The sequence below is a fragment of the Nicotiana tabacum genome, chromosome 4 (assembly GCF_000715075.1).
Source record: "Nicotiana tabacum cultivar K326 chromosome 4, ASM71507v2, whole genome shotgun sequence".
Taxonomy (NCBI): domain Eukaryota; kingdom Viridiplantae; phylum Streptophyta; class Magnoliopsida; order Solanales; family Solanaceae; genus Nicotiana; species Nicotiana tabacum.
In genome coordinates, this window is record NC_134083.1 from 97,750,910 (window position 1) to 97,764,262 (window position 13,353).

The window sequence follows — 13,353 nt, forward strand, 5'->3', positions numbered from 1 at the left end:
GTGGACCATTCTATCTTGCTCGAATTATTGCTATCGGGCCTCAAGGTCGTCCATTTGAGAAACTTTTGCCTCCAGCACCGTGAGGCGCTCAGCAAGCTGATTCCGGTCATCTAAAAGCTAATTTTGTTCTGAAGCAAGCTCTTGCTTGTCCAGAATCAACCTTTGCAAGCCCTCAGAGGCAAGGAGGTTGGCCTGAAAGAGGTTAAAACCTAAGTTATTACTGCAAAGAATAAATTAAAGAAGATAAAAGGAAATTAGATTGCTACCTGCGTCGAGCAGTGCATGATGTTATTTATCAGGCATTCCCCTGAAAGGGAGTCCATCTTTCTCTAATCTTTCTACGAGGCCAACGTCTTTAGGTAATATGTAAGCTCCACCGGCTTGGAAATTATATGGCACTCCTTCGAAACTGAAAGAATGGCACTTCATTTTCCATGACAGTCTAGAGTGGGTGCTGAGTAATAGTTTCCCAAATTTTTGTGGTCGTGCAACCGTGGACAAGGAAAATTCCCTACTTGTTCAGCTGGGGTCGGTAGAGAAGAGGTAGTTGGCATAGATGGAGAAGAAGTTGTTATTGGCTAAGAATTTTGTAGTAGAGGAAGGTCAGGGACCGAAATCCTTTGACCGGAGGCGTTGACATGGATCGGAAAGCAAAAATCGTTATTTTCAACCAGATCTATTTCCCCCTAGAGTCCCTGAACTTCTTCTGGTGGTGGAGATGAAGCTCTCCCAGTTGAGCGTATGGTTGAGATGATAAAGATCTTTTCCTTATTTGAAGGTGGACCTCTCCATCATCATCCCCTTCTTCATCATCAAGGACCACTATGGCCAGTCCGATTAATGTTTATTTCACTCTCTTCTCCTGAGTCCTAGCCAAGGAGGTACGCTTCCTCTTTGGTTTCTTATTTTTGGACTGGGGACTCCGGGAGAAGGCACCCTTACCGGAGGCGCGAGTAGATTCACGAGCCCTCCTCCGGTTAAGGGTCTGCAGTACTTGTTTAGCTTCCACCGGGTCATTAAGAGCCTCAGTGTCAGGGCAAACAACGGATCCCTCGAAAGTCATGTTTGGCACCAGAAGATAGTTAAATCGTTTGTAGAATGTATTGAAAGGTTGAAAGAAGCGAGGAAGAATTTTATTTACCATGGTTTTTGGCTTTCCACCCGTATTTGGGAGCCATTTCCTTCCACCTTCGGGATTCTGGTGTAGTAATATATAAAATTTTCTATACCCATCGGTCCAGATCTTGAACCCGTGGAGGTTCCTAGTGAGTGGATGGAATGAAGAAATAAAAGTTAGCAATGAAAGAAGTTTTATTTTTACATGGAAAGGAAACATATATCTGAAAACTTACAGAAAAGATTCCAGGATCGGGGAAAAGCTAGTGTGGTAGTCAGGATGACGTTCCTGATAGTGATGATAATGAACTGTTTCATCCATCCACGATCATTATCATCATCAACGCTGGTAAGAAGAGTATGATGATCGCGTTTTCTAAGATTTATCACACCCCCACGGAAAATCTTCGGGGAGTAGAGTTTTATCATATGTATGAGAGTTAGGGTTTCCCGCTCAAAGAACAATTGGTGGAGGCAAGCCACCGTACGCCACATAGATGGCCTACTTCTGAGAAACAAACTTGGTACCGGTGACAAAACTCTAAGATTATTGCGTCAGTTCCTTTACTTGTTCTCAAAGTAAAAGGGCCCAAAGTTAAAGGATGTGTACATATACATGAATCATGGCCTGGAGTAGGTAACTATTTCTACCTCAGTAGGGGTGAAGGTTTCAACTTTGCTTCAATAACATCCCTCCTTCAGGACAGGGAAGCTAGGAGGACGAATGGAAGAAGGGTATATACGAACACGCAAAAATCTGTCACTTTTAGAATTTGGAAGTGGTTTTTGTTTGAAAGTCAGATATCATACTGAGTTTAAGAGGTATGATGGATTTCACGGTAAGAGGTTTAGACTTAGCCTCGACTTCCTTTGTTTTGGTTTTCTTTGGGGCCCAACTGAAGAGAAGTCCAGAGTTTCCGGAGATAGCAGTATAAGAAGAAATGGTGGTAAGAAATTTTTTATTGATAAAGCTAAATTTCTCAAGCAGTATTCTAAGGTAAGTTGGTGAAAAAGAGGAAGTTGTAAAAGTAAAGAGTTGGAATGAGGAGTAGTGGAGAAGTTATAGATGTAAGGCCCCGTAAAATTTCGCAAAAGAATTTAAGGTTTTCTGGTGCCGAAGTAGACTTTTTGGGTTGAAAAATACACTGGTGAGTAAAGGAAAATTTTTGACAGAAAAATATATTTCTGCGGCCCACTATGCGACTGCAGAATCACTCTGCGGACCGCATAATGGCGCAGAGTGAAGCAGGTTAGGCAAGTTCGGAGATCAGGTTTGCGGCATATTATGCGACCACATACCAGTTCTGCGGTGCCTTATGCGACCGCAGAACAAGTCTGCAGGCCGCATAGCGACCGCAGACTGAGTCAGGTTTGCCCAATTCTGGAGGGCAATTATGCGGCCTATTTTGCAGACCGTAGAAGCATTATGCGGTCGCATATGCGACCGCAGACTTGTGTCGGGGCAGTTTTTGTTTCTAATTTTTGTAACCCGGCCCAATTTTGATAAATAAACTTTGGGGATCATTTTGAAGGGTTTCATCTGATATTTTAGAGAGAGGTAAGAGCATCTTAGAGAGAGAGAGAGAGTGAAGACCTAGTTATTTGTCCATCAATTCTTCTCATGGTTTGAACATTTCACAAAGATTTTGCTAGGGCTTCAAAGAGGTAAGAATTTCTTTCTCCAATTCATCAATTTTGAGTTTGGAGTAAAAGATGGGGGATTAAGAGTATGATTCTTGGGTGTAAGAGTATTATTTATGCATGCATGTACCAATAAGGTTTGTGGAAAGATTGTTGGGCTCAAATAAGTAAAGATTGGATTATGGTATGAAGGAATTCTTGTGGAAGAACCTTGTAGCTAAATTTGCACACCTAGTATTTGATAAAATGCTCAAATGAGCTGAAACCATGAATATCTTCCTAATTTATATTCAATTTAGTTATGGCTCAAAATAGATTTTAGAAACGATGTAGTAATTTAAGGAAAGCTCAAATCGAGGTATGTTGGCTAAACTCCTCTCCTAGAATTGAATCCCACGGTATTCATGTAAATTATGTAAGTCCCAAATTGTCCATTATGAAAGTGGCTATTCCGAATAAGCTTGTGTTGGAAGATATATGTTCAATATGTATCCCAAAATGCTTTTATCATGTTATGTTGTCAATCGAGAATATGTTCAAAGTATGGGTTGTGCATTAATAATGTTGCGACTTCAAGTCAAGTTCAAACGAAGGCTATTATGCCAAATTTTGTGAAAAAAATCTCTATGTGCCTAAGACTCTTAATTGATCACATGTGTACAAAACACTTTGATTTGTAATGCCTTGTTGTTGATGATGATGATGATGTTTGAAAGTGAAAAAGGTGAGCATGGAATACTAAATACGGCCGATGTGCCAAGAATGATATTATAATTGTGGCCACTAGTGCCAATGAAATGAAAAGATGTGAAAGAAGTATGAAATGAGATGATTGGTATAAAAAGGTTGTTGTCTCGAATGAGACGGCCTAGCTGATCGGGTCGTGATCGGACGCCATGCCGCACACATGGTGGTGATTGTGCTGGGAATTATGATTGTGGTTGAGTCTCTAATGAGATGGCCTGTCGATCGGGTCATGATCGGACTTCATACTAAAAGTTCGGTGGTATTGGTATCGTAAATGGTAGCATGTTGGTATTAAAGATCTCCCAACTTAAGATATGGAAATTAATTTGAACACTGTCTTGATCCTAATTTGAGGTTTGATATTGTTTGTGACTTCCACTGATATTATGATTGTTCTTCCTTGTATTATTTATCATTCTATTAAGAGGGTGTTTTGTCATTCATACTAGTACTATTCCATATGTACTAACGTCCTTTTTGTTGGGGGCGCTGCATCTTCAATGGATGCAGATGGTTCCATAGCAGGAGACATTGATCAGTGATAGCGTTACACTCTCTTCCTAGCTGACTTGGTGAGCCCCACTTCATTTTGGGGTCATGTATCTTTTGTTCCTTGTGTATTTGAGGTATAGCCGGGGCCTTGTTGCCGGCATTATCATAATACTCTTATGTATCTATTAGAGGCTCCGTAGTGTCACGACCCAAAATCCCAACCTATCGTGATGGCACCTATCTCGATACTAGGCAAGCCAATAATCTCGATAAACCACAATTTCTATTAAGTTTAAAAATATAATAATTTAGTACAATAAAAAATCTCATAAATACTGACACGAACACTCCCCAAAATCTGGTGTCACTGAGTACATGAGCATCTAATATGGATACAAATCTAGAACATAAGGTCTATAATAGTCTAAGACTAAAATACAGTAAACAAGGAGATAGGGAAAAAGAGAGACAAGGTCTGCGAAATATGGCAGCTACCTCTGAATCTCCTGAAAATCAACTGCGCGAAATGATCAATACCCTCTATGTCCGGGAACACATGGATCTGCACACGAAGTGCAGGGTGTAGTATGAGTACAACTAACTTAGCAAGTAACAATAATAACTAAGGAACTGAAGATAATGACGAGCTACACAGTTACAGTTCACTTTCCGTAATTCCAGCAAAGATTAGACATACTTTCAAATCCGGCAGTTTAAGTCAAATCAATTTTTATACAGTTCAATTTCATGTAATCCGGATATAAAATCATTCAGAGATTTCACAACAATGACAGATAGCAATCAAGTGCAATAACAAATGCAAAGCAAGTACAGCCTCTCAGGCAACAATCACTCAACTCATCACTCGGCTCTCAGCCCTCAGCACTCACACTCAATGGGTACCCGCGCTCACTGTGGGTGTACAGACTCCGGAGAGGCTCCTACAGCCCAAGCGCCATAATTTGCATGGACAACTCACGTGTTGCACGGACAACTCACATGCTATAATATCCTGCACGGACAACTCACGTTCCATAATATCCTTACCTCACTGACAAGCCCTCGGCCTTACTCAGTCCTCAACCTTTCTAGTCTCTCGGGCTCTCAGAAATCACAAAGATCAGCCCAAACAAAGATAAAATAATGCATCGACAAATATCAAGAAAGACTAAGGTATAATACATAAGTAAAATCATGACTGAGTACAAGATAGAAATTAACAATTAATTCAATAAGTACGTGCCCTCTATGGGTCCCAACAGTACTATCACATAGCCTAAGCATGATTTCTAACATGATTTATAGTCAAATTTCTTCAACACATAGAGAGCATATAGCTAACAACAAATTATTCAACTTTACAGTTTCATGGGACAGACCAAGTCATAATTCCCTCGGTGCACGCCCACACGCCCGTCACCTAGCATGTGCGTCACCTCCAAAATAATCACATGACACAAAAATTACGGGGTTTCATACCCTCAGGACAAGATTTAAAACTGTTACTTACCTCAGAGCGTGAAATTCTTTACTCTGCTATGCCTTTGCCTCACAAATCGACCTCTGAATGCCTTGAATCAAGTCATAAATAATTTGTTTCAGTCAATAAAATTTATTGGAATTAACTTCATAAGAAAATGCTAATTTTTTCATAAAAATCCGAATTTTAACTCAAAAATCGCCTTTTGGGGCCCATGTTGACAAAAGTTACAAAATCCGAAAGCCCATTCAACCACGAGTCTAACCATACCAATTTTATCAAAATCCGATCCCAACTCGACCCTCAAATCTTCAATTTAAACTAAGAGGGTTTTCAAACTTTTCCAACTTAATTAGCCAATTAAATGATAAAAACAAACATGGATTCGGGTAATTTAACCAATATTGGAACACGAGCTCCACTTCGCGAACGTGAGGGCAAAAACCCATGCCCACTATATTTCCCTTCGCGAACGCGATGCACAACCCAGCTCCTCTTCGCGAACGCGAGACCCCCTTGCAAATGCGAAGAGTAAATCCTGCCTGCCTGAAATTCCTCTTCACAAACGCGAGGGCCCACTTGCGAACCCAAAAGAGAAAATCCAAAAAACTACAGCAACAGATATCAGCAATCTCACCAAGGCCACAAATGATCCGTTAACCATCCAAAACTCACCCGAGCCCTTTGGAACCTCAACCAAATATACCAACAAATCCTAAAATATCATACGAACTTAGTCGAACCCTCAAATCACCTAAAACAACGCTAAAACCATGAATTAAACCCCAATTCAAGTCTAATGAACTTTGAAATTTCTAATTTCTACAAACGAATTCGGAACCTATCAAATCACGTCTGATTGACCTCAAATTTTGCACACAAGTCGTAAATGACATAATAGAGGTATTTCAATTTTCAAAATTAGATTCCGACCCCGATATCAAAAAATCAACCCCCCGGTCAAACTTCCCAAAAATTAAACTTTCGGCATTTCAAGCCTAATTCCTCTACCGACCTCCAAATAATATTCCGGACATGCTCCTAAGTCTAAAATCATCATACGGAGCTATTGGAATCATAAAAATTAATGAATCCGAGGTCGTTTACACATAGGTCCATATCCGGTCCACTTTTCTAACTTAAATTTTTAATTATAAGACTAAGTGTCTCATTTCACTCGGAATCCCTGTCGGACCTGAACCAACTAACCCGGTAAGTCATAAAACAACTATAGAGCATAAATTGAGCAGTAAATGGGGGAACGAGGTTATAATACTCAAAATGACCGGCTGGCTTGTTACATTCTCCCCCTCTTAAACAAACGTTCGTCCTCAAACGGGTTTAGAATAATACCTGGAGTCTCAAATAAGTGTGGATATTTGCTTTGCATCTCCTGCTCAATCTCCCAAGTAGCTTCTCCGACTGGCTGGCCTCTCCACTGCACCTTCACTGATGCTATGCTCTTTGACCTCAGCTTTCGAACCTGCCGATCTAAAATAGCCACCGGCTCCACATCATAAGTCAAATTACCGTTCAGTTGTACTGTACTGAAATCCAGAATATGAGACGGATCTCCGACATACTTTCGGAGCATGGATACATGGAACACTGGATAGACACCTGATAGACTAGGTGGCAAAGCAAGTTCATAAGCCACCTCTCCAATTTTCTTAAGTATCTCAAAAGGCCCAATATACCGAGGGCTCAACTTGCGCTTCTTACCGAACCTCAACACATCCTTCATGGGTAAAATCTTGAGCAGAACCTTCTCCCCCACCATGTGAACAACATCATGAACCTTCCTGTCGGCATAACTCTTCTGTCTAGACTGTGTCGTGCGAAGCCGTTCTTGAATCACTTTGACCTTCTCTAAAGCATCCTGAACCAAGTCAGTACCCAATAGCCTAACCTCACCCGGCTCAAACCAACCCACCGAAGATCGGCACCGTCTCCCATACAAAGCTTCATACGGAGCCATCTGAAAGTTTGACTAGTAGTTATTATTGTAAGCAAACTCCGCGAGTGGCAAAAATTGATCCCAAGAACCCCCAAAATCAATGACACAAACGCGTAGCATATCCTCCAATATCTGAATAGTGGGCTTGGACTGTCCGTCCGTCTGAGGGTGAAATGTTGTACATCAAACTTTCTCAAAGTCCGTGGGAGTCCAACTACGAAGTCCATGGTAATACGCTCCCACTTCCACTCTGGAATTTTAAGTCTCTGTAGCAATCCACCCGGTCTCTGATGCTCGTACTTTACCTGTTGACAATTTAAACACCGAGATACAAACCCAACTATATCTTTCTTCATTCGCCTCCACCAATAGTGCTGCCTCAAATCCTGATACATCTTCGCGGCACCTGGATGAATGGAGTACTGCGAACTGTGAGCTTCCTGGAGAATCAACTCACACAAACCATCTACATTAGGCACACATAGCCTGCCCTGCATCCGTAATACACCATCATCTTCAATAGTGACTTCCTTGGCATCACTGTGCTGAACCGTATCCTTAAGGACAAGCAGATATGGATCATCATACTGGCGCTCTCTGATGCGATCATATAAAGAAGACCGAGAAACCACACAGGCCAAAACTCGATTTGGCTCGGAAATATCCAATCTAACAAACTGATTAGCCAAGGCCTAAACATCTAAGGCTAAAGGCATCTCTGCTACCGGTAAGTATGCTAAGCTGCCCAAACTCTCCGCCTTACGACTTAAGGCATCGGTCACCACATTGGCCTTTCCGGGATGATAGAGAATGGTGGTATCATAATCCTTAAGCAACTCCAACCACCTTCGTTGCCGAAAGTTAAGATCCTTCTATTTAAACAAGTGTTGTAGACTCCGATGATCGGTATATACCTCACACTGGACACCGTACAAGTAATGCCGCTAACTTTTTAAGGCATGAACAATAGCTGCTAACTCAAGATCGTGGACTAGATAATTCTTCTCATGTACCTTTAACTGTCTGGATGCATAGGCAATCACCCTACCATTTTGCATCAGCACTGCGCCGAGACCAATACGCGACGCGTCATAATATACAGTATAAGACTCTAAACCTGTAGGCAACACCAATACTGGAGCTGTAGTCAAAGCTGTCTTGAGCTTCTGAAAGCTCTCTTCACATTCATCCGACCACCTAAACGGAGCACCTTTCTGGGTCAATTTAGTCATAGGTGATGCAATAGACGAGAAACCCTTCACGAAATAACGATAATAATCGGCCAAGCCAAGAAAACTCTGAATCTCAGTAACTGAGGATGGTCTGGGCTAATTCTGAACTGCCTATATTTTCTTCAGATCCACTTTAATTCCTTCACTGGACATTATATGTCCCAAGAATTCCACCGAACTAAGCAAGAACTCACATTTAGAGAATTTAGTATAAAGTTTCTCATCCCTCAGCCTCTGTAATACAATACCTAAGTGTTTTGCATGCTCCTCCTGGCTACGTGAGTACACCAGAATATCATCAATAAATACTACGACAAATAAATCAAGGTATGGCTGAAATACACTATTCATCAAATGCATAAATGTTGTTGGGGCATTGGTTAGCCCAAAAGACTTCACAAGAAATTCATAGTGGCCATAATGAGTTCTGCATGCCGTCTTCAGAATAATCCCAAATTTTCAACTGGTGATACCCAGATCTCAAATCAATTTTTGAGAATACCCTCACTCCCTGAAGCTGGTCAAATAAGTCATCAATACGCGGCAAAGGATATATATTATTGATCATCACTTTGTTCAACTGCCTATAGTCAATGCACATCTGCATAGTACCATCTTTCATTTTCACAAACAGAACCGGTGCACCCCAAGGTGACACACTAGGCCTAATAAACCCCTTTTCAAGGAGTTCCTGAAGTTGCTCTTTCAATTCTTTTAACTCAGTCGGAGCCATACGATACGGAGGAATAGAAATAGGCTGAGTGCCCTGTACCAAGTCAATACCGTAATCAATATCCCTGTCGGGTGGCATACCCGACAGGTCTGCAGGAAATACATCCGGAAAGTCTCGCACGACCGGAACTGAATCAATAATAGGAGTATCAATATCAACATCTCTCACAAAGGCCAAATATGACAGACATCCCTTTTCAACCATACGTTGGGCCTTCAAATAAGAATTACCCTGCTAGGAACAAAATCTAGAGAACCTCTCCATTCAACCTTTGGCAAACCCGACATCATCAACGTCACGATTTTTGCGTGACGGTCCAGAATAGCATGACATGGAGACAACCAATCCATACCCAGGATTACATCGAAATCAACCATATCAAGTAATAAGAGATCAGCTTTAGTCTCTAATTTCCCAATAGTCACCACACACGACTGATACACACAGTCCACAGTAATAATATCGCCCACCGGTATAGATACATAAAAAGGTGAAACTAAGGACTCACAAGGAATATCCAGGTAATGAGCAAAATACGATGATACATATGAATAAGTGGAACCATGGTCAAATAATATAGAAGCCTCCCTGTGGCACACTGAAGCAATACATGTGATCACTGCGTCTGAGGCAACAGCATCTGGCCTGGTAGGAAAAGCATAGAATCGAGCCTGCCCGCCACCTGATCGGCCTCCCCCTCTTGGGCGACCCCTAGCTACCTGAACCCCACCCCGAGCTGGGTGGGTGGGTGATGTAACTGCTGCAGCTGGTGCTATTGGTCGAGAACTCTACTGTGGAGCCCCACTCAACAGCCTCGGACAATCTCTCTTGAAATGTCCCAATTCTCTGCACTCGAAACAACCCCTCCTCTAACGGAACTGCTGCTCCTGATAACCCGAAGAATTACCTGTAGAAGCTTGAGCAGACGAGGCATGAAGAGAACTCTTCGCTGGTAGTGCACTAAATCAAGACTAGCATGAGTGAGCATTGTAAGAACCGTGGCTAGCTGATGCACCACAATGAGCTGGACGACCCGCCTGAGCATGTCTGTAAGAACGGCCCCTACCGCAGTAAAACTGGCCCCCTGAAGGAACACCGCTGAAATCACCAGAACCACAAGGCCTCTTATCCTCCTCTCAACCCTCTCCTGGCTACGAACCATCTCAATCTGACGAGAAATGTCGACAACCTCGTCGAAAGTAGCACCAGACACTCTCTATCTAGTCATGACTAATCGCAGCTGAAAAGTGAGGCCATCTATGATTCTCCTTATCCTTCCCCTGTCTGCGGGAATCAACCAGATAGCATGACGGGCCAATTCTATAAATCTTCTCTCATATTGTGTCATAGACATATCACCCTGACGAAGCTGCTCAAACTGCCTGCACAGCTCCTCTCTGAGGGACAAAGGCACGAACTTCTCCAGAAATAGACAGGAGAACTGCTGCCAGGTAAGGGGTGCTGCACCGACCGACCTACACCTCTCGTAAGACTCCCACCATCTGAAGGCAGCCCTAGAAAACAGAAAAATAGTGAATGAGACCCCACTGGTCTCTAGAATACCCGATGTCTGAAGCATCCGCTGACACTTATCCAGAAAACCCTGGGCATCCTCTGACTTAGTATTGCTAAATGGTGGAGGTCGAAGCCTCTCAAATCTCTCAAGTCTCCTCTACTCATCATCTGCCATAATAGGAACTATTGGGCTCTGAGCAGCTGCAACCGGTTGGGCTAGTAGTGCCCCCGGTATCTGAAGTCCCTGTACTACTTGGTCTGGAGTACGGGCAACGGGGGTATGAGTACCTCCACCGGCCTGAGAAGCAGCAGGTGCGGCCTGAGCCAAAACCACCTGAGCAAGACCAGTGCAAGCTGCCAATATCTGGGCCAAAGTCTCCTGAAGGCCTGGAATCTCAATGGGCAGAGCTGGTGCCTGAACTGATCCTGTCGGCTTAGCTATATCCGGAATCTGCTCCTGAGCTGGAGCAACTGGTGGTACTACAAGTGCTGGTCCAACTGTGATACGAGCTACACCTCGACCTCTACCTCGGCCCCGGCCTTTACCACGGCCCCGGCCTCTCACAACCCTAACTGGTGGCACTGGTGGCTGACCGTCCGATTCGGTAGTACGTGTCCTCACCATCTGTAAGAGAATAGAATAGCAGAAATTTAGTTTCCAGAATCTACAAATTCGCACGACAGAATACAAGAAAGTAAAATTTTCCTAAGGGTTCCGTAGCCTCTCAAAGATAAGTACAGAAATCTCCGTACCGATCTGCAAAACTCTGCTAAACCTGCTCATGACTCGTGAAACCTATGTAACCTAGACTCTAATACCAACTTATCACGGCCCAAAATCCAAACCTATCATGATGGCGCCTATATCGATACTAGGCAAGCCAATAATCTCGATAAACCACAATTTCTATTAAGTTTAAAAATATAATAATTTAGTACAATAAAAAATCTCATAAATACTGACACGAACACTCCCCAAAATCTGGTGTCACTGAGTACATGAGCATCTAATATGGATACAAATCTCGAACAAGAGGTCTAAAATAGCCTAATACCAAAATACAGTAAACAAGTCGATAGGGAAAAATAGAGACAAGTTCTGCGAAACACGGCACCTACCTCTAAATCTTCTGAAAATCAACTGTGTGAAATGATCAACACCCGCTATGTCCGGGAACACCTGGATCTGCATACGAAGTGCAGGGTGTAGTATGAGTATAACCAACTCAACAAGTAACAATAATAACTAAGGAACTGAAGATAATGACGAGCTACGTAGTTACAATTCACTTTCAGTAATTCCAGCAAAGATTAGACATGCTTTCAAATCCGGCAATTTAAGTCAAATCAATTTTTATACAGTTCAATTTCATGTAATCCGGATATAAAATCTTTCAGAGATTTCACAACAATGACAGATAGCAATCAAGTGCAATAACAAATGCAAAGCAAGTACAGCCTCTCAGGCAACTGTCACTCAACTCATCACTCGGCTCTCAGCCCTCAGCACTCACACTCAATGGGTACCCGCGCTCACTGGGGGTGTACAGACTCCGGAGGGGCTCGTACAGCCCAAGCGCCATAATTTGTACGAACAACTCACGTATTATAATATCCTACACGGACAACTCACGTGCCATAATATCCTTACCTCACCGACAGGCCCTAGGCCTTACTCACTCCTCAACCTTTCTAGTCTCTCGGGCTCTCAGAAATCACAAAGATCAGCCCAAACAAAGATAACATAATACATCGACAAATATCAAGAAAGACTGAGGTATAATACGCAAGTAAAATCATGACGGAGTACAAGATAGAAATTAGCAATTAATTCAATAAGTACGTGCCCTCTGTGGGTCCCAACAGTATTATCACATAGCCTAAGCATGATTTCTAACATGATTTATAGTCAAATTTCTTCAACACATAGAGAGCATATAGCTAACAACAAATTATTCAACTTCACAGTTTCACGGGACGGACCAAGTCACAATTCCCTCGGTGCACGCCCACACTCCCGTCACCTAGCATGTGCGTCACCTCCAAAATAATCACATGACACAAAAATTCCGGGGTTTTATACCCTCAAGACTAGATTTAAAACTCTTACTTACCTCAGAGCGTGAAATTCTTTACTCTGCTATGCCTTTGCCTTGCAAATCGGCCTCCGAATGCCTCGAATCTAGTCACAAATAATTCGTTTCACTTAATAAAATTATTGAAATTAACTTCATAAGAAAATGCTAATTTTTTCCTAAAAATCTGAATTTTAGCTCAAAAATCGCCTGTAGGGACCACGTCTTGGAACTCAACAAAAGTTACAAAATTCGAAAGGCCATTCAACCACGAGTCTAACCATACCAATTTTATCAAAATTCGACCCCAACTCGACCCTCAAATCTTCAATTTAAATTAAGAGGGTTTTTAAACTTTTCCAACA